This window comes from Accipiter gentilis, chromosome 8 (genome assembly GCF_929443795.1).
Source record: "Accipiter gentilis chromosome 8, bAccGen1.1, whole genome shotgun sequence".
Classification (NCBI taxonomy): Eukaryota; Metazoa; Chordata; class Aves; order Accipitriformes; family Accipitridae; genus Astur; species Astur gentilis.
The window spans coordinates 25,005,472-25,028,607 of NC_064887.1; the positions used below are offsets into that span (position 1 = coordinate 25,005,472).

Here is a 23,136-nt window from a genome sequence, read left to right on the forward strand (position 1 = left end):
GTTGAACCCTCCAAAGACAGATATTCTGCAACCTCTCCTGAATGCCAATTGCTGCAATGCATTGGTAAAGCAATCCACAAGCAAAACTAGTCTCCGTTTTTCTGGATACAATTTGAAATGTTCCACTGTATATCATCAGAGGACTGACTTACTAAATTTTCTGGATTGCATATATACTGCTCAGGAATCATGTATCAGAACTTTGTATCTGGTGGTACCTAGCAGGTGCTCCATTTAGGCTTGTATGAGCCTACAGTGGCAATAATTAGTTAAGTAGCTCGGAGTGCAATAGTTAGTACAGTAAATAAAATCTTTTGCTTACTCTGTGATTTACAGCTGGTTTGTTTCCTTGTTTACAAAACTAGTTGGTTTTTTCCCAAGCTATTTTAAAGCTGTACTTCATTGTCTCTAAAAGATTTTCTAGATATTTCATTTAACCTACAGAATTTTGGCTCCTTATCCAAAGTTTTAATGGTAGGTCTTTTATGCTTCACATGAAAATATTGGCGAAAGCCTTAGCCAGCATCAGAACCTATGTGCTCAGCCCTGTACAAACCATTCAGGAGAATTTTTGCAACACTGGCAATTAGCCTCTCCTTATATTTCCCAAACTGGTTTTCCCTTCCTTGTGGTTCAGTTAGCTCTTTCTGCCTTACCCTGCCCTCATCCTTGGACCTGAGGGCAGTTGTGGCAATTTCTGGATGAGCAGGAGTAAGATTTCATTCCTTTTTTCCTCGTTACCTTGGATCACAATCCTCGGTTTATATCTAATGTAATTTTTCTGACCCACAGTCTCTTTGAATTAGCAATGCTATAATCAAGTTTCCAGATTTAATTCTCTCTTAGGCTTATTGGGGAGATGATAAAAATCTGTACATTGTCATTGTCATTAAAAACAGTCCCTTAAAAAGCTTGCAGTGATTTAACTCATATTTTTGGACAAACTCTGGAAACTCTAGCATCACTGCTAGAACCATTGGTAGCCCTTCCCAGTGTACAAATCCCCCGTGAGTTCACAGCCCCTGTGCAGACTGCATCTGACCTCTGCAGAACTGGGGAGCAGAGGAGCAGAGGTTTTGTCTCATCCCTACTGATCTGTCCTATCTCCCTTCAACTTCTGTCCCCTCTTCTGTGCAGATCCCAGGTCAGAAGAGCCAGGAAAGCAGCTGTGATTACTTTTGTGGCAAAATGCTGCTACAAGACACACATCTCAGAGGCACAGTTGAGCCCTACTACTTTGGTCCCAGTTACTTGCAGAGGAGAGGTTTTTAGCCGGACTAGTGCTGGGAGCCTCTTCTTCCACCTTCCTGGCAGACCAGTGCTGCCCTAGATCAGTTCCCCTGCAAGAAATGAACATGAGGCATTTTGTTTAAACAGGGAAGCTGATAGTGTTGAACCCATCTATTTGTATAAACTAGCTGGCTATCTTCTTGCCATCTCTAATGTAAATCTACTATGGTATTGTGAAACTTCATTTATTTTAAGCTTGTAATATTTACCAAAGCAAACCACACAAAATGGGTCCTATCCAACTTCCATACCATTTTTCTACTGAGTTATTTGTTGGAAAGATGTGTTCATGTATAATTAAATGTGGCTTGCTTAAACCTTTGCAGTTGGTAGCTTAATATATATTTTGTTGTACTTCTTCAAGTACAAAGGCTATATTATGCTTTTGTTGGCATCCTTTCTGGTTAGTATGCCAACTGCATAATTTTGTTCTCTGCTCTATGTCAGAATTCGAGTGCCGAGGGCTCAACAGGTGGTGCTGGGATAAAGTTCTGGCAAATCAAATAGGTAATGCGGTTATTTCTTTTGTCAAATTATAATTGAAAACAGACGAGTAAAATGAAACTCACATTCTCCTGGTGCAAAACAGGGTTTAGAATTAAATTCAAATCAGTTTCCATGACAAATACACATTACTACTGGAGCTTGGTCTGTAAATAAATATGCAACACCTTAGTTTTGATGCAGAATGTTTTGTTCCCTGTAAATTTAAACCTTAAGCAACAGTGTTTAAACAACAACAGAAGGCTAGAGTCCTCCATGAATCTTCTGTCTTTCTTGTACACATTTTGCAGAAAATGTGCCAAAAGCTTCAGGAAAACTTTGAAAAGAGTTAAATCTAAAAAGTCAGAGAATTTGAGACAACCTGTGATACATAACACAAATGTTTAACATCAAGAGTTTCCTGCCATATTGTTTTCTAATCATTGCTATAACCATGCTCCCAGCAGAAAATGATAAATACACTGGAAATTCCAGTGAATGTGCTGAATGAGGTGCTGCTCATTTTATGCTTGACTTGGATAATGTTTATTAATCCTAAAATCATAAAAATGGGATAAAGCCTTCTACAACAAGAGTGCGATGAATCATATATGCATAGCTTGGTTTTCCAAAATTGCATATAAAAAGACGTATGCACTTGCAAGCCTATCCACTTTGTTAATATAGCTGATTTTTTTACACTGAGATGTTTTCATTTTCCTCTAAGGATCTATCTAAATCTAATATATATAATCTTATCTATGGCTCCTGCAATCATTGCAGTTTGATTTAGTTTTCTCTTGCTCCTCATTCAAAGACATTTCTCCTCAACTATAATTTTCTCAGCTCCAAGTTCTGTTTTGTCAGATCTGAACGCATCATCCACTGAAGCAGCTTCCTGCAGTGTCTTCCAGTTCCCTAGGCTGGTCACAAACATCTTTATGTCCCTTTCAAGCTCTTATTTAACTGAAGGCTTAACCTTTGTATGGGACCAGATGGTACATCCTCTTCTCTCACTTAACTCACTCCGTAAGTGATCAGGAACTAAGCAGCATGAGAAAAAGATATCACATTCAATCCATAAACTTCATTATTTTTACTTTTTGTATACTGTAGTTACTGTTGTTTAGTCCTAGCAGAATACATACATTTCTCTCCCACAGCAGCAGCAGGCTGAGGTTGTGATGCTGACTGCCCGGGCTGCGGGCCTAACAGAAGACGTGAGAAACTAGCAGACATGGTACAAGAAATTGCTGGAGGTGACAAGTCACAGGGTGAGAAGCTGACAGATTTACAGGTGGTGCTGTGAGGAATTCACGGGTGGTTAAGGAGGAGTTATGTGAGAAACAGCCAAATTTCACAGAAAGCTGGGGGTGTGCGCTGGGGATGTTTTGGGGAGTGGGATAGTGCAAGGCCTACAGTACCATGTAACTATATCAGCTTACCCACACAATGCTGAGATCACCTTGAAATGGTATCAGAAATACCAAAATTCAAATTCAACATCTATAGGAACTGAAAATGGAGCAGACTGACTGAATTCACGGAGAGCTACTAAATCCATGAACTTTTAAGCTGTTGGCATTTGGCTAGTCATTGGTTGAATTTCTTCACACTTTTCAGTATGAAGATATCCGGGAACAAGAAGACATTGGCTGAGAATAAGGATCCCAGTTCAACATAACCCTTTTCACAATCCCATGCTTGGACTGACTGTTCCTGGGGAAGCAGGGCACAGCTTTGTTAACCCAGCAAAGTTGCACTCAGTTGCCTCAGGAGTTAATCTGGCAGCTTCACTGCAAGGGACTGACTCAGACAGTACAAAGTATATTACAGCCAAAGTATTATTAAATTCTTTGCCTCTTTAGAAATCCTTTCACTGCACTACTACATTTCTAGACTATCCTGGGACATGCCGTGAGGACTGATCCCTGCTCTCTGTGATTTGGCACTAATGTTCAATGCATGAAAGAAAGTGTTCTGGGTGTTTTTTTTTTCTTTTAAATAACTATATTGAATATTTATCTTAAACCTCAGGTAGCTGTTTAGAAAAGACACAGCTGAGAAGCAGATCATGTACCCCTTTCATTGACAAAAGATTTATGTCTTGCCTGGCAGTACTTCATACTTACAGAGCTCACAGCTGACATAGTCAAACACATGTAGCACGTAGACCAGCATTTATCCAGGGGAACCAAGATTGCTGCTCCCACACTTTTTTTCTGTGAAATTAAATTAGCCACGTTGAAATTGGCAAAGATTTAAAAACATGATAAAATTCCTGTTAAAAGGTTGGAGAGAGACTCATAAGCAGTTTGAATCAATGAATACCCCGCAAAACTAAGTAGGGTATGCATGAACATTTCTGCTGACCTTCTGTAGGAGCCATCTGCCTAGTTGCAAGGCACCCTCTCTGCCACGGGTATGGGTGAGGAGTTAAGCCACAATGCTGACCACCCTTCCCCCACAGCTGTCAAAACTATTGTAGTTTGGCTCTAGCATATGTATCATTAAATTCCGTGTTGTGCCAAAAAGAGAAGGGAAATAGTATGAAACATGCTCTTAGGTACATACTTGCTACAGACTACACATAGCTCAGTATCACTGACTGCTGAGAGAGAAGGTTTATCTGCATTTTAGCACAACATTTTAGTCAACGTGTTAAAAAAAACCAAAAACTTTTTTTTTTTTTTTTAAGTAGGGCATGAGAAAGGTAGATTAGACTCATAAAAGTCTGCATTTCCCAGGAGATCCTTAATTTCCCTCAAGGATAATATGACAGTTTCCACAAGATTTGCCACAGCTTAAATGAAGGAGAAAGAATAAATGTCTTTTAGGTATAGTGCTGATACTTAGAAGGGCCCTCAAGGGAGGCCAGAAGTAGGGGCAAGGGATTGGGTATGCCTTCATTTCATGAAGTGAATAGGTAAACCTCTGGATTTTGTCTCCCTGCCCCTCATCACTCTGCCAGTCCAGACAGCTGTACCCAGAGAAGTGCCACTGATGACAGCATAAACCATGCACTGGAAAGCACAAGCAGAATTTGCCCCAGAGGAAACAAATTAACCATACATTGGCTTAAAATACCTCCTCCCATTTAATACAAATAACACTGATTTCTTTTTGAAGTATTACCATTATCCTGGGACTGAAAAAAAAAAATAGAATAAGTAGGAAATTAATTTTCTGGTATGCATCACACTGCTGGAAAGCCTAGAGGTTAATGCACACAACTAGATGGACGCAGACCTGGGTCCCATTTCTTCTTCAGACAATACCCTTCTGCATTGCATCAGACAAGTCACAAAGTTTCTTCTTAAGTAATTTCATCCATAAAATGAGAATGAACCTACATGACTGCCACTCCAGTGAGGATCTGGAGCTAACCTGACTTGGTTGTGAAATGAGAAGACTCACATAGAAACAGGCTCCTGAAATTCAAAGTTTTATTATTCCATGCTGTTCCATTACAGAAAAATGGCAGATTCTTCTGTGGTACTTAGGAACAAAGCAACAACAAGTTTTTCTGGGTTTTTTTTACATTGCTACAAATTTGAGTATTTTTTCATATACATTTGAGCCTTTTCATATTCAGCATTTGATTACTTGAGAATTTGAAATGTAATATCTCTTATATTTATGTCTTAGAAACAGCCTATACTAGGTTTGATTGGGGGGGAGAGATTTTTCTGTGTAGTAGTTTGCCATCGTTTTCTGTGAGGGTGCATAATGAAACACAGATATTTGGAGGCAGAGAAATATAGGGGGGCAGGGTGGTAAGTACGTGTATGCTTGTGTGAAAAGGTGTTTGTACATACATACATCTCAGTCCTGAACCTGGAACCAGATTTCCAATTGTTCTTGAGTTTACGTACCAAAAAAAAGGAATGATTTAGACTGAAAATAAGATCTGTGTTATTTAAAAAAGGGGCGAACAAATCCTCCAGGGCAGGAGTAAGAGGGGTATCATTTCTCCTCTCTACTAGTCCTCTTGCAGCCCAGAAATATATACTTAGAGTTATATTTTCATCTCAGTTCAATGTAGCAGGTTTTAGCAATTCAAATCCCTTTTTTCATTAGTGTAAGTTAAGCCACTCAGGCTTTGCGTGTGGATGTTGCCCTACTTTCGTCACTCTGTCTCTGTGTGCCTTCAGTTCAGTTTACCTGCTCTGGCCTGCCAGGTAAGTGAACCCTCACTGGGCTCTGGCTGGCATGGGCCCACAGGCTAAAGCATCGCCTGCTGAGCCTCTCCAACCTGTGACATGTTTAACGCTTTCTTTTCCCCTTCAGATGAGGACAACTGCACTCACAGGAACACAGACCTGGCGAGGACCGCTGAGTCCAGCCAGCCCCCGGAGGCAGCACCCCACGGCTGGGGCTGGGAGGGCTCCCAGCACATCTGCCCCAGCTAGTCAGGTCCAAAGATTAGCAGAGGAAGAGGCTGGGAATCAAAGTCTGAGCTTAGACCTGTCTGTGCGTGTTCCCAGACCCTGTTCTGCCATCCCACCTCTCTGCTCACAGCTTCCCATTTTCTCTCTTGTGGTTCTTGTATACCTGCACCTGGCACGGTGCCTTCTGAATACCTCTTAACTTGTCCCTCACAACTGTCCTCTCTATTTTCCTTTCTAAAATTGCATCTTTATTTATTTTTACTACAGATAATCTAAGGGCTGGGGACTTGATCCATGCAAAGCCCTGTCATTGCGAGACTTGAAATGGCAATGTCTACCCTGAGGTGTCTGGTTTCCAGTGACAGTCACTGGGATAAGCGTTGCCTCGAGTCACATGCCTAAGTTTCGTAACAGTGCAGGAGAAGGGCTTGATACCTTACTGAAATCCATTTCAGCCTTTTTTTATGATTTTATTATGATTAATGGGTGAGACTAAACCATTTGTAGTGCTTTTATTATCAGAAACAATACTGAGAGTAATTTGACCCCTACAGTACTTTCTTTTTTTAATAATACTATACAGTGGCAAAAAAAGGCTATGAAATCCCGTGTAGAGAACTTTATCTTAGCTGAACTGGTTGAAATATAGACAATGGAAATTCTCTGGGCTGACATTGGTATAATAGGAAGCAGCATATGACCTGCTCTTCTGAGCAATGTGCTGTCACCACAAACTACATCACCATACATGCCTAACATATAAAAAGTTTATTTGTCAGCCTGCTCCTCTGAGCTCTTTATTTATGGCTACTTTATCATCTGAATAAAGCCATGTTTTTCATTATTAGAAACATAACAGTCTTGCAAAATCTGAAGTTGTGTAGGTGAATGTGAATGCTTTTATTATGAAGTCACTTTGCTGTAAGCACTGGAGAAATCAGATAATGCCATACTGTGTTACTCAGCTAGCTGGTCAAGTGTAATAATATGAAAGCACTGAGTTCAGAAGACCTCTCCTAGCATGTTGCGTTTCACCAAAGGACTAATTTGCTCTGTTTCTCACAGAACTTGAAAAGTTGGAAACTCAAGCTAATATTTTTGTCTCGAGCTTCTTCAGCTGGGGACTGTGCCTCCTCTAGCACCTGTGCACAGCACCTCAGCTGGGTATGGTCTAACCCTGAGAAGGTTCTTTCACAGCTGCCACAGAAGATAGTGTTGTGTGCCACAGCAGTCCATTTACTACTGTGAGCAGCTGTATCATTTAGCTGTGGAGTGGTGGTCTAACGGCTTACCTGAGGAGAGACATCTGAGGTAAGACATTGACTGAGATACCTGGATGCCAGTTCCGCTTAGTGGTCAAATAGATACATTTAGCAGACCTAAGCTGCCAACTTCCTAAGTATAAGGACAAGAATTATGTAACTGACATTGCCATTCTCAAATTCAACTCCTCACAGAAAGACAAAGTCAAAAATATCAAGCTTTGCAGCAATTTACCTTAAAATGGCAAGGTTGTTTAAATAAAGGAGCAGCTAGCACAGTCCTTGTGGAGTCTACTTAAAGGCACAATAAAGGTTCAGTGTAAATCCATATCGTTAAATAGCCTCTTCGAATATCAAAAGTAGTTATCCTGTCAAAAGGGCAGAGAACGTGGTTATCAGGAGTAAAAAGCTATCCTTCAGAAATTAAGTCGGTCATGTCCAATGGAGAAAAACAGATAAGAGAATAGACTTGGGGAAGTTAATTAAAACCACAATAAATAGGCTAAAAACATTTTGAAGAGTTACTTGCTAAACATACAAACCTAATAAAACTATGTTTAGTTACCTCAGACTCTCGAAGGCTACTGGTGAACTGGTGGTGCCAACACATGACAGAGGTCCAAAAGGAGCAGTTCTGGAAGAGAAAGCCATTGCAGGAAAGCTAAATGTGTTATTTGTATCAGTAACCAGTAAAGGAGGTTCCCATATGAGACCAAAAGTGTCTCCAGGACTGCATCAGATTAAAGTATCAAACAAGTACAACACTTGGAGCAGAGAGTACTCACTCAAAATTTCCAAATGAAGTCAGATATGAAATTGCCAGTAATGGCTCTGTGTAATCAATTATTTGCACTGCCCTCAGTACCACAGGCAGGGAAAAGGAAGTTGAAAGTCTGTGAGAAAGGCTCTAGACGTGACCCAGAGAACTAGGAACTAGTAAACCTGACTGCTGCAGCAAACAAACTGGTAGAAGTTGTAAAAAGAACCAAATTAGTGTGGGGAAAAATATGTCCCTCAGTGAGGGGTCCACCTGACTTTTGTAGAGGACAGTCATGCCTCCCAAACCTACTAGAACTCTATGGAGGGATCAGCATGTTATGCTTTATGAGAAACCCCCAGCAGCCCAGTTAAATGTGCACCCTCTGAGACACAGCTGCGTACTGTCTACCTTACCGAGTGAACTAGCTGTGTTAGAGTCATAAAAATCTATTGCAGTTATAACTAATATTACAGGCGTTTGGTTTTCTTGTTGGATGGAAGAGAATTCTCTGTGCTTCTGACTTTTTTTTGAAAGCTGCAAGCCAGATCTCATATGCTTCAATTAGGCTGTGAAAATGTGCTGCTGGAGCTGCCTGTGGAATATAACTTAATGATAAATTGCATGCATGCTGTAGAGAGACATAACAGAACGTTATTGCCATTGTTCATCCTTTGGTATTTGGACTGCAGAGTCTGAGCTTGTTAATCAGCAGTTCATCCGGCTTTTACTCAGGTGCATTCAACGCCAAGAGTGAATTGCCTCTATATGTTTTTGCACTGTAAGCTTTGCCAAAGCTCTTTTGTTCAGTATGTCAGTCAGCTGGGCTCTTGCTTTAATTGTGCCAGTAACTCATGTCTGGAGATTATTCATTCTGGTCTGGTGCAACTAGCATTGTGTCAGTCTGAAACTGATGGAGACACTGCGACTTGTGTAGATCCAGTTAGGTCTGGGGACAGCAAGTGTGATGCTGGACCCTTCTTCAGGTGCCCTGCAGCCCTAGGCAAGAGTATTTTGAAGGTGCACTAAGACTGTAAAAATACTAATTTCTGTATTGTGTACAAAGAATAAGGAGTACAACAGCTCACGTAGGTTGAGTGCTGCTTTGGGGAAAGATTTGACCTCACTGTTTGTTACCAAGAAAATAAGTAAAATTACTGTCAAGAAAATTATTTTGAGTAGTATCTATTACAAAGCACTAGCTACAGCAATACTAATGCTAGTTCTAATACTAGTATTCTTCCTTTCTTTGTATGTCAGGAGGAGTGTTATATAATGGTTGCACATAACTTTGCAGAACCAGTTGTATATCACAGACTGATTCTTTTAAAGAAAAGATCAGCTGAAAGAGATCAGCCATTCCTGGCCACTGAGAATATATCACTTATTTGATAAAAGATATAAAAGTGATTCATACATTGTTGTCTACAACTTTGAATTCTACTTAGCAGTAGTCAGGAGAGGTGTTAGATGCATCCTCCCCAGTGAACTAAGTCAGTAATTGTCACATGTTTAGAAATGAGCCATTAAAAAGACAACAGATTGACTCTCTTGGTCTACTCCCTTTCTCAGAAAGAAAATAGAAAAAGCTTGAAAGAAAGCTTAGTGAAGACAAGATTCCCAGAATTAAATGAAAAAAATCAAATCACAGAATCATAGAGTGGTGTGGGTTGGAAGGGACATTTAAAAGTCATCTAGTCCAGCCCCCTGCAATGAGCAGGGACATCTTCAACTTGATCAGGTTGCTCAGAGCCTCATCCAACCTGACCTTGAATGGATCCAGATCTCCAGGTATGTATTTGAAATATTGTTCACCCTTCCTATGTCTGCTGAGCTCAATGAAAAGACCACTGAGTAGAGATCCTCAGTAAAAATATATCCGGGCTGAGGTTCATCTCCTCCTAAAGGATTTTGATGTCCTGTCCCAATAAAAGTTTAAAGCAAGATTAGGTTCTTTTCATTAGCTGTTGAAAGTTTGGATGAAAACATGGGTTTTTGCTGTACTTACTTACTTTTTCCTTTTCTTCTTTTTTCTTTCTCCCCCCCCCCCCCCCCCCCCCCCCCCAAGGTACTTTTGAAATAGTCTTCTGTTGGCAAACACGCTGTTCCAACTTTCATCCTTGATAAAAACTACATTAAGGGGCAAACCTTACAAAGTAACTCATGAGTAAATGGAATTTAATGGGGTCAATTATCCCCACATGCTTGTGCACAGGTTTCATTAATATTAATAGGTCGTAGACATGTGTATTGAGCTGAAGAATAGGCTATCGCTGGCGTCTACACTCTGTTTTGTGTGAATGCTGATTTAGAATTATTCAAGAGAACAGGTTAAATTTCAGATGTCTAGCATGCTAGTGGCCGAAAAAAACCACATTTGTCCATTACACCTGCAAGATACAGAAAGGTTAAAAAAAATAGCTTAAACATGACTGAAACAGTGCAGATTCTGTTTGTGCTTTTTCCATAATTTGGAATCACATTACATGCATGTCTCCCCATAAATATTTGATGAAATGGAAATGAATATGTAGCAGGCTGGGTTCTTCCCTCTAAGGGTTAAGTTCCATTTCTGCAAATTGGTTTGTGCCCTATTTCTGTTCCTGCATCTTTGTGCATCTAGACATTTTCTTGGCATCTCTAATTCTTCTGAGGTTTCAGGAGATCTTTGGAGATTTGCTAGTAATTGACCTGTTTGGATTGCACATGACTGGCATTTGCTAAAAGATAATACAGTCCTGCATTTTGTTGTTAAGTGCTGGTCATGTTATTAACTTGTGGCCAAACCAGAATAAAGGCTCAGGAGACATCCTTTTCCCTTAGACAACTTCATTTGGTTTTTACCGTAATCTCCATTATAAATGAAGCACTTTGGTCTCAGCTGAAGAAAGTCACATATTCTTTAACCTGTCAGCTGTGTTTGTCCAGTAATGAATACGCCCACTTTGCTTCATTTAAGATGTTACTGTACACTAAGGGTAAACAATCAACATCCCATCAAAGTCAGATGATTTAACCTTCTGCCACTTCTAACCACTAAAGAGTTCCTGCCACTGCTAACTGGGTATTGGAACATATGTAAACATTTTCTGAGAAAACAGGATTGTCAAATGAAGGAAACCTGATGTTTTCTCCTTAGAAAACAGGAATAATTAATAAGCTTAGGTCTGCCCTATCCCAAAAGAGTCTGTATGAACCCTATTTGTTTTAGGTTTATCATGTAACAGAAACAATAGCATAATTCTAGGGGAACCTTCAGGTTTAGTTCTGCTGTAATTTAAACTGGTACTATCTCAGTATAGCACATCTGATTTCAGCAAAGTTCCTCATGTTTAGCACCATCATTAATAGCCAAGAAAATTAAAAATGAAATTAGAGCCTAGAAACAATGAATTAACACTAGCCAGATAAGCACATGCAATCTACTTTGTGTAACACAAGAATTAAATACTGCTGATCTTTGCAAGTAGCAATGACAACTCAAACATAATGCCTTGGGGCCTGCAATAACCTGGAGGCTAATTAACTGCAGAGAGGGCTTTTTATATTACACTTTGTATTAAATAAATTCAGCACAAATCTGTAGAGACTAATAAACATTTTTAGGCAGTCTAGCTAAATTTTACCCTAAAAGTGATCAAACTACATAGGATTCTTGCTTACGAGATGTCTCATTAATATACTGTCCTCCAATAATGCAGGTGCGTAAGATGAAAATAAGAGCAAATAAGAGATGGAGACAGAGGAAGTCTTCTGTCAGTAGAATTTTCATTATTTTGTATCTTTCTTCGGACATAGTACTAATAGAAATATGTTTTACCTCAGGATTTTGTAATACTGCCCTAACATACATCATCATGTTAAAACCAGAAGCTGATGTGATCAAGTGAGAAAACAAAAAAAACAAAACACAAAAAAAAAAAAAAAAAACCAACCAAAAGCAGGCACAGCACGCTATGTCTTAATTTCAAGGCTTACCCAAGTATCCCATTACCTCATAATCTCTCTGTGAAACCTGAAGATGCATACTAGCAATATGCAAGCAAAATGCCGTAAGGCCAAGGGCTGAGCACAGTAGGGATATCAGCAAGGAATCTCTAGGAGGCGAATAAACCTCTGCTTTGATCATAAAGGGTCTGATCACAGTCAACAACAGGGGTGCATGCAGATCAGTATCCAACAAATTCAGCAGTCACCCAAAAAAGTCTATGCCTTGGCTGATAAGGATGATGAAATGGCATATAGTAAAGTCTGTAATCCTTCTATCACAATACCACAGAAAAGAGAACACACTTCAACAGGTTTCTTTTTAATCAAATAACACGCTGGGAACAAGCAATATGCTAGGTATTAAGCATATATTTTTAATGCAAAATAGTTCTGTGTAGTATACCTCTTAAAATATTATAATTCTGGTGTGATGATTCAGCTGACAGGGCATTCAGCCTTCCAGGACAAGTCTAATGGGCTCTTTCTTGCTGTTCTCTGGAGATGGGAAATTGTTTGGTAACTGTTAGAGTACTGCAGGGCATCTGACTCTTTCTCTTCTTCAGCAGGAATCTGAAGTCTCTGTAACTGAACTGGAGCATTTTTCTTCACTCGCAAGATGATGTCTCTTTTCTTCATGTATTCAAAACTCAGTAACATTTAAGTAAGTTTGGGTTTGTATCTGTTACACAAAACAAAGTCCTTTCTTTAAGAAATTGTTAAAAGATCCTTTACTTGGACTCCTGCTGACCATTATTAGAATGACCAATTTGTTTTTCTTGGATAGCATGTTCCCTGTGGCCTTGTGACAACATAGCAACCAGGAAATGGAACAGCTTATCTCAGAGGTGGAGGATGAGAAAAGGCAAATGCAAGTGCAAACCTTGCAACTCCACAGTAGAAGCTTTTCTTTGTACTAGTGGAGAATAGAGGAGAGTATCTCTAATGATGTCTCCCTGTTCTTGGAGAACTAAAAAATTTGGAAAGTAAGGGAAAATGGCATCAACTAAGCCACTGAAAAATGCACACCTAGAAAGAGGAAATAATCTCTGTTCTGGTAACAAAGAAATATTCCACTTCTCTTTATAGATGTCTTTGTCTTGTTCTCATTCTCTCTTTCACACACCCAAGAAGACTAGAAGTAGAAACAAGGCAGAAACCATGCCTAATTCTAATACTTAGCTGAAAAATAAGACATCACTCATTCTTCATTTCCAAACCAGCAGGTATATGAATCAGAAGCAGTGAGCTAAGTTTGAAGTTATTATAGTGAGCTATGCCTTCTTTCTGAACACTTCCAATGCAGTTATAATACATTGAACATAACAAGGAGGGGAAGCAAGTGGAATCTGGCTCGAATCTTGTTAGACCCTTCAGGTTGAAGAAGCAGTTTCCCATCACTTCTCTCCATTAAAAAAGTAAAACCCCTTAAAAGAAAATCTATCTCCTTCCAAAAGAGATGCCTATGTCAACAATATCTGGTCCAGTCAGCAATGCCTTGAGAGACCTGAAATATCAATAGGAGCTCCTCGAGCATACCTGTATAATCTTTGCAAAACAGAGCAGGATGAGGCAAAAAGAAGCACCACCGATCCTGCTTTACCCCAGACTTCTCAGCTATCCTTATGCCAAATTCAAATGAAAAGGAGTAGACATTGGTGTATTTCACAAAATTATAATAAATAAAATAAACCTGTCCCTCCTATAGAATCTTTCACAGAGGCATTGTCACCTTCTTTTCGAAAAATGAGATTTAGCCACCAGTACGAGTCAATTCTCATTTAGAATCTTCAACAAGTAATAACTGCTGAAATTTATGCAGGGAGTAGACCAGTGAAACCTTATCTCTCCTCAAGTTATGACCCCACTAATAAACAACTTGACAATCTGCATCAGGATAGCTTTATCCACAAATTAACACACAAGCTGTTTACCATCAGATAGCCTCAGCTGTTCCCAAATGGAGGCAAGCTGGTTTCACCCTTCATTCTCATAGGATTTCTTAGATATTATGGCTAAGGCAAAGTTGTCATGTTCTGATTTCCATACAGTCAGAATGGAATAGCAAAGTAGCAGAAAAGTAGCAAAGATCTATCCATGGACAGAGGCTTGGCCCTAATATGCAGCTGCCCTTTTTAACTTTTTTTTTTTTTAAATAGATGCTTAGAAGTTTCTCAGTCTGAGTGTTAAGATAAATCCACTGTTCTCTGGAATTCCCGTTATGCACTGTTTGCACTGTTTGTCTTGACAGTGTGGTCATCATGAAGTCTCCCCACTGACATCATCCTACATCACCACTGGCAAGGTTTTGGCTGAGGCCACTGGACAAAAAACAACAGATAAAACCATGATTCCAAAGTATTTTTTGAAAAGAAGAGCTGAATCTCATGAATAAATGAATAGTTTTCCAAAAAAAAAGAGGAGAGTTTCTCTTGTAGTCAAGAACTTTCATTAATGAGATCCAGACAGATTTAAATTTTTTAAAAGCACGAGAATTGGGGGAGTTGCCATTTAAATCATCAGCTACTGTATAAATTACATTTGTAAGCCCCCTTGGCTCCAACCAAAGGGTATATAAGAGTCTGTTTGACTGTCTGAGTTATGAAAGGACCAGGTAAGAGGAAGTTGAAAAAAAGGACAAGCTACAGAATAACCATTAGTAAGACAACTAATATTACTACAAACCTGAGTTCCCATTTCTTTGGCTTCTTTCATGGAGATTTAAAGATAATTGTAGCAAACATTCAGGAAGAAAAGCTAAAAGAGAGGCAAATCCTGCAAAGGGAAGTCATATTTAGAAATGCTCAATATTCGTTCAGGTTTATTGTAAATTATTTACAAGGTGCTTTTCAATATTAAAGTTCTTCATGAGTTCATTGGAGAGATGGTCAAGATTAGTAATGAACTAATTGTCAGAGAAAAAATTTATTGCCAGCAGTCTCCAAAAATCTAGCAGTTTGGCTTCTGTGGGTAAATATGAGGTAATGTAGCAAAGTCCTAACTATGAGGAAATATATACATTTTTTTAGACTACAGACAAATAAGATTAATGTTATATCCCATGCTGTGCTTAAAGGGATATCTTGCATAGTTAAAAAATATATTTAAAACCCACCTCGTTTCCTTGGGTTTTCCTATGGTTTACATTTTTTTACAAAAAAAAATCCCTGTCACATAGCTTGCATTTTCCTCAGTTTTAGTAATGAAAATAAATTAGTTTTGTTTAAAGCAAATTTCTCACTCAAATTTCCTTTCAGCAGTGGATTATATTAACACTGAACTCAGAGATGGAAGTGAGGATACTAGGACAAATCAAATGGATTTTTTCTTCTAATTGATGGAAATATTTATACTGCTTTTCTGTTTTTCAAAAGCTTGGTAAATTTTGTCCTTGAATTGATCTGACAAATTGGTTTAAACTGAACTTGTAGAAAAATGGAAGATCTTTCAGCATAGTTTGATACATTTTCTCACCATTTTGCTGGTTTGGACAAATATACATTGATCTTTTAATCATCATCCAAGGCAGCTAATAACAAATTCATAAGCAAGGCAGATGGGTCTGTGTAAAGTAAGAACCTTCCCTCACTGGTTGCTGTGCCTTCCCCTCAGCTTTTGAAGAACTTGTACAACACATTTCAGCCCAAAATCCAATCCCAAAGCAAATACCAAAAGGTTTAATTCATCACTTAGGTTTGGGTTGTATATGTGTTCTTTTTAAGCTAGTTGTTCTTCATCTGGTCACAAACACCAGTGCCTTTTTCATGCTTTGAACATCAGGAATTCAGCAGAAATTAGAACTGTATATCGAATTTGAATTTTGTATATTTTTCGTCCATTATTTCAGACTCAAAAGGCTTAAATAGCCTTATGGAAGCTTGAGGGCCCAAACTTTCTTCTGTGATTCACTCAGTTTCGACATCAGAGAGCACCAAGTCAAGAGATTCAAACAGAAAACACTACTGGATAATCTGTTATAAATAAGACTTCCCAGTGACTTATTGGAGGATGATATATTGTAGACTGGGGCAAGTAGGAGGGAATTCAGCACAAGGCAAAACTGACTCACTAAAAATGCGTTCTGTGGAGGTGCATACTTAAGTAAAGAGAACCTCCAAAACTTTCTATGTTAGTTTGAAATTATCTGTAAATGCCAAGAAACTCCAGGTAATCTACAGTTACTAATTTTCACCCTATTTATTGCTGTTTAAAAAAAAAGAAGGAAAGAAGAAGGGGCCATACAGTCTTCTCTGGTGGCCTATAGCACTGTAAGAAACATTTTTATATAGATAGAAGATGTCTTTCATTAATAATTGTTGCAGTTTTAACACAGCAAGTTACTTTTCAAAAGAAAAGATTATGTTGGTAACGTCCTGCTAGAGCTTTTGTGTTTCATCTTTAATGTGAAAGTCATGCTGTGACACAACCCAAGTTGCACCCAGGTTAAGACTTGCTTACAAATGCACTTCTGCTTTTTTCATGTGTGTTTTCAGAGCAGTTCTGTCTAATGTCACCAGTTTTTGTAATCAGGACTGCCTTTTTTGGTTATTTAGAGGAGAATTCTATCCCTAAAGCCCCGCACTGATGTTCTCTGTAATGCCACATCTGTCACACTATTAACTAGGCTTCCAAGACACTGACTACTGACACAACAAGCAGGCAATTACTACGCTCCCTCAGACTGACCAGGAGAATAAGAAAGGTCTGCTTGAATATATCATCTTACAGCAAATTCAGAGAATCTGGATCTCTCTCATGTTCACAAGACCTAACTACTTCCCCATAACTGTAGCAACCTCTTTAGCATTTGGAGAAAATTAAACTAAATACATCTTGCCAATGGCAAATACTCAAAAACAACTTTTATTTTAATTACTGTACACATAGAAAAAGGAGTTCTTTAAGGAAGTCTGTCAACTAAGAGCTATACATAACTCTTGAGGAATTCCTTAGTGATTTTTCTGGTTAAAGAGATTTCCCTAAAAATACATGTGTTTGCTGCACAGGGTGGAATTATTATAAAATCAAATACTTATTTTTCAAATGTCTGATCTGACTTCTAATGCTAACACAGCAGACAGTAAATACACATCCCTTGCACAATTTAGGTTTGTCGTATTGATCTTAAAAAAATGACTAGGCATTACAGAGCCAATGTTTGTATCTATTGAGAACACAGCCAGAATGAAGTGTTAACTGTTGGAGTTAAAGCTTTCTGTCATTGATTTCAGTAAGCATTTTTCCAGATCCAAATCCTTTCTATTAAGTTCAGTGCTCTTGCAGTCAGCGCTGTGATACCTATTGAAGCCAAAGAACAGCAAAGCTTGTCTGATCTTTTTTGAGACTCCAGTTTCAGTTAAATAACCCAGCGGACCATTCTCTGAATTAACATTGCAGACTATGTACCAGCAGAGAGGGCACTACTAAGCTGTGAGCTATCAGAGAGGTACTCCAGAACAAGGAAAGCAACAGAGCATGCAAACTGCATGCAGTCTTAATTTTGTGCTATTATGAAGGAAAGCATCTTTTTAACCCTTCATTTCTTTCCAGACATGGCTGAATTTATTTCTTTCTTAGCTTTACATTCCCCTTATTTATTTCTGAATTTCTATATTAAAGTGAAAAAGATTTAGATTTTTTAGTGCTTGATTTTTGTAGAGTTGCCCGCTATGTATTTATAGTGGTGGCATTACTTTTATTTAATGACACAATGCCAATCTGCACTGCTGTGAGGATAAGCAAAGGACCTGTGAATAGACACTCATAGGGATGAATTCAGAGGTGATGGGTAACAAACTGAGGAAAAGAAGCCACACAGAGTCTGTGTTAAGGTAAAGAATAAAAAGAGGGAACAGAAGAGGCAAAGCAGTTAAGTGAATGGTATGTAACACCTAATCTAAAGCATATTTATCTCTCCTTCAGCACACACAAAACTTTTACTAGTTTCTTTTTATGGTTACTGAATACCCTCATTATCTGAAGTTAGAACTTACTGCGGTGGGCATTAAACCCTAGCTAAAACCTTAAAATAGGCTTCATAATAAAAATACTTATTAATCTTTAACCTACACCAACTTTTACACTCCCACTAAATTCATCCCATTGTCCCCCAAGAAGAATATCATGGTTATATGACAGCTGCAGAAATATATTTGAGACACTTATTCTAGAATAACACTGTTTGACTATCTTCTATTACTTACAACTTTGGCTCTATTTTAAATCCATGTGTATGTTTGCTCAGCAGCTCAGCTTCTGAAACACACACACACACAAAATTTACTAACTTCTACAGCTGTGAAAAGATTCTGGAATATGGAAAATCTCAATAGCTGCTTCATTCAATCAATTTCCTAATGAAAACAACTCAGGATTAAAGAAATCCAGGGAAAGAGAAAAGATTAACCTAGAAAAGGCAAACAGGCAAGTCAAGTGAATAAATCTGAGCTTCACTATCGCTTCCCACTTCAACAGAGGAGTCCTACAAGGACCCGGCCACGGTGTCATAGCTCTCACATGCATTGCAGGAGTGGGCACAGTTCCCCTACATGCACATCAGCTCATGTCACACTAATCAGGGTCACACTGCAATTGTTCAGAGCAGGAGGAATATGCAGCCCATGGCACAGAACCGCATTTTCTCTCTGTTTTCATACGGTTAACGCACGGAACGCAGGAGTCGGAGAGATAGTATGGCACTGTAATGAAAGTAAATGACTTTGCAGACCCAATGGAGGGAGGTGGGAGCAAAAAAGCATCCTCATCCCCAGCCGCAGTAGCTGTGTAAATCTGTCCTTGCCAGGCAAGCTCTGGGAGGTACTCTGCATCCACTGCCTCCCCAGGAGTCAGTGAGAGTTCAGGTGCTTACTATGTCATCAGGCTTGACCTTCAGATTCGACACCACCAGGACGTTTGTTTTCCCACAGCAGTGATTGCTTCAGTCAATTATTATTGCCCATCCTAGAGTGCAAATACATAAGGACTTGATTTACAGTGCAAAATATACATCCTGAATTTACTTCCTCTTTTGTTTTTGGACTGTCGTAGCATCTCCAACTTAAAGAGATGACAGCAAATTACTTCATAGGTAAATATGTCTATGTACAGGGAAAGATAAATATCAGTCATTCAGGTCATCCCAAGATGAAGGTTCAGTTTAGCTTTGGATGTGTTGTGTCGGACGTGACAATACATTTAAAGTTTTTCGCTTTTTCTTTTAAAAGTGGTATTTTTTTCTGCTCCTCCCTGAAGAAAAAATCATTAGCAAATTTGTTGATTTGGCAATCTAACCATTAAATCCAGTTTAACGCAGATTTAAGATTACACATGGAGTTCTTTAAGCAATGTTTAGGTATTACTAATATACTGAAAGACAGATGAGAGAGCCTCATGGTAATACAGCTTTTAACCTTTCCTCTCCTCTACCATGACGGGGGAGAATTACAGTAAATGATGGTTACCTTGTCTGCAGTATGGACAATTGATTTGACCTCACAGCATCTGATGCTCTAATGGACTTCGTGGCTGAATCCCTGGAGATATAAAATATGTTCAAGTGAATTGGGGCAGGTTAAAGAACAGACCCGATTTTCATGGCTGGCTCAAGCTATAATAGATCTGCTGGTTGTTCTGAGAAGAAGATTAAAAATGATCAATGTCCAAATCATTAAAAAAAAAAAGTGGTGGCTTCTGTAAATCTACCTTAGCTATTTTTTTCCTGCTGAATCCTGGGGGGGGGGGGGGGGGGGGGGAGGGCTATGTTGATGACGTGTTTCTGTAACAAACATTTGCTTCTGTTTACTCTCTTGTAACATGTTCCCTTTTATATTAAGAATCAGACACTCAGATGGCGTGAATCAGCATTGCTTTCCGAAGCCATGCTTGTTTACACCATGAGGAATCTGGCCTAAGGTTTTTTTAATATAGATAAAATGACAATACTGTAATATTTCCTGGAGCAGAAAATAAAATCAAGGACAGATTTCAGAGAATGATGGCAACTATGATAACTGAATGTCCTTACAGCTCTGCTAGCCACAGTGCCTAAGACAAAAAAGAAGGTCTAATTTTGTGAGGGGAAAACAAAAAGATTTTCCTTGGCTGCTCTGAGCCCTTCATTTGGCCAAGTGTAATTCAACATCTTGTTTATCCTTGCCTACCCTCTCATGAATATGTCTGTGAGCTTTTCCCACCGGCCTTGCGTACACGAGCTTGTAACATCCCACAACTGAGACACCTTCCTCTCTACACACAGCAGTAATGGGCCAGGCAACTTCAAGGGGATTATATACATACATTTACTTAATTTCCTGTAAAACCCAAGCCTTAAGAAGACAGCTGTACAGCTGTTCCATAAGTGGCACATGTATATTAGATGACTTGAAATCTAGGGGAGCCCAAATCTTTAACCTGCAAAGTCCGACATTGTTTGGATCTGACATTTCTGTTTGTTTAATGACAGAAATAAGAGCTAATCCCAAAGTCTGTATTTGAAGATGCATGCCCATTTTACTAGTTTTGAGACGTGTCAGGATATAGGAATTGGACTGACCTAGTTCAACTCCATTAGATTAATTGAGTGAGTATGGAGAACCTTCTATTATGAAGAAATAGGTTCTCAAGAGTCAGGCCATTTCTAGATAAAATTGCATCTACATAAATGGCGTGTAAACAAATTAACGGAAATCTCCAACACATTGAAAAAGTTTAACATTCTTTTATCCAGTTGTTTGCTGAACAATATTTGCCTTTTGTCTTTCACACATTGTTTGTTTAAAAATAGGGATGTGTAACAACTGCCTCTGAAAGGAATGTTTATTTATGCTAATGTCCTGTCCCTATATGTAGAAAAGTAAAGGCATTTACAAGCTCTTTGCTCAAGTCTCTGGGATTGCCTATGCCCTGTGGTGAGGGCTGACCTGAATGCCTAGCATCCATGGGTAGAAGAGGGAACAACTGCTGAGTCTCCGATCCAGCTATTCTTGTATCTGGAAACATTGTCAGGTGCTGCAAGCATCAAGCCATCTGAAAGGCCAAAGTTGAGCACTACATTATTGGAGTAGATGACACCTTATTCTTATTCTTCAACAATTCTAACAACTTCGAGTCCCTCGCTGTCCCTTTATGAACACAGATGTCATTTTGATGGGGGGACAGCCAAAATGACAAGAAGGTGACCTATCAGTGAACTCAGGAGCAGGTGAGGCCTGTCAGCTTCTAATTTGAAACTGGTGTCAGTCCTGAGGAATGGCTGGTATAATCACATTTGTAACTGATATCCTATAAACTCTGCAAACATTCACAGTGCGCCTGTTATGAGTAATATGAAATTAACAATTCGTGTTTATGACATGAGACACCGACTGAATCAAGTAGGTTTCAGTAACTGGATCAGCTCCGTCTGTCTTCTAGAGCAGAACATCAAACTGCCTGTCGAAGCCAAATGACTGTGTGCTTATGTTACAATAGGCATTGTATTTATTTTGAAGACAAACTTTCGTAACTAGGGGTAAAGTGAGGACCTAAGCACTGACTTCTAGTTGAAAGTATTCCTTTTAAAATTTCTCTCACTTGAGGCCAGCCCTTAAGACAGTTGTGATTTTTAAGTTGGAGTTTGGGACCTAACAAATCGCATACATACATACTGTATCTCAAATTTTCTGAATAACTGAAGGGAAGGCTCTGTGTAAATCTTCTCTCTCAGACACATAAATTACCAGCTGCATGAATCCTGCCATTAAGACATGCAGACAAGTGCAAGGGGTGGGGACAGGGCAGGATGCCCAAAAGAGGTGGAGTCACAGAGAAAAGACATTTGCTCACTGAGTAATTTATCCTTAATCTGCTTTCACTGTAGCTGAGCAAGAACGAACGCCATGAGTTAGCCTGTCAGGCTCCCTCACTTCTCTAGCATCAGGGCACTTTTTTCTGCAAACTAGGCCTTTTCTTCCTGTTTCTGTGTGTGTTGCTTTACCTGTATTTTTTAATTAGGAAAAGTCAAAATTGCAGTAAATGTGAAGCTAAGATTTGAATTAAAATCAGGTTCAAGTACAAACTTCGGCTAAACTGCATTTCTGATTTGAAGACAGCAGAAATCTCACAATCTTTTCCACAATTATTTCAGCCCAAATTGGCAGAAATCCTGACTATTCCTCTCCTGATGAAAGTGCTGCCAAGTTTGGCACATATATTAGACGTAAATTCCTTTCCACAGACTTGCAAAGTTAAAGAAGGACCAGAAAATTGATCCACTGCACTTGGAATTTAGTGGCGCTACATAAACTCAGGTTCAAAAACCAATTAGCTAGTGGAGCTTGCTGAGCAGTTTAGTACATTTTCAAACATATAATCCACTTGAGCTACTAGCCCGTTGTAGTACTGCTCTGTGATAGGAAAATAGCACTGATTCCCATTCTCCAAGAGCAAACTATGTCCCACAGAGCTTCCGTAATGTAATCAAGGCCAGGTACAGTATTACAGGTGTGCGAGCCAAGGACAGACATCCTTTGCACTCTGGCCCAGCACTGACACACCACACTTACACTGCTTAGCTCAGGTTTCTAGCCATGAACCCCACCTAATAAACAGAAGAGAGCTACAGCTGCAAACAGGCATTTTGGGAGAATGTCAGCCCTGATCCCACCAGCAAAAGCAGCTTGCAAAATTCACATTAACTTTGGGTGCATCAAAAAAAACATAGGAGCACTTTGTGTTGCTGCTACCTGAATCACAGGAGTTCATCCTCAGCAGCTTTAAAACTCACTAGAAATAGCCCATCAAACCTCTGAAAATCAGATGTCCATCTCTAATCCTAGCAATCCTTCTCCACCACCCAGAAACTCATCTCTGAGCATCAGCCTTGAATCGTGAGACAGGGGCTACAAACTGTGCACACTGCCATTGATGTCACCTCTAGACATGTAATACAACTGCTCACTTTAAATCTGATGGTGCAGCACAACTGTTT

General features: G+C 39.2%; 2 long non-coding RNA genes across 3 annotated transcripts in view; one reads left to right on the forward strand and one right to left on the reverse strand.

The window, feature by feature from the left end:
* Positions 1-23,136, forward strand: part of LOC126041644 (uncharacterized) — a 30,059-nt gene that overhangs the window by 4,977 nt on the left and 1,946 nt on the right. Inside the window, exon 2 of the long non-coding RNA XR_007506931.1 lies at positions 12,740-12,838. This is a non-coding gene — a long non-coding RNA (uncharacterized LOC126041644). The remainder of the gene's footprint in view (positions 1-12,739; positions 12,839-23,136) is intronic.
* Positions 7,992-19,698, reverse strand: LOC126041640 (uncharacterized). Of its 2 annotated transcripts, XR_007506927.1 has the most exons (4): positions 19,631-19,698; positions 14,856-14,945; positions 12,577-12,763; positions 7,992-8,060 (listed from the first exon to the last, which is right to left on the reverse strand). It is a non-coding gene; the product is annotated as an uncharacterized LOC126041640 (long non-coding RNA). The 2 variants fall into 2 exon arrangements; XR_007506926.1 differs by lacking the exon at positions 7,992-8,060 and having other exon boundaries at positions 12,131-12,763.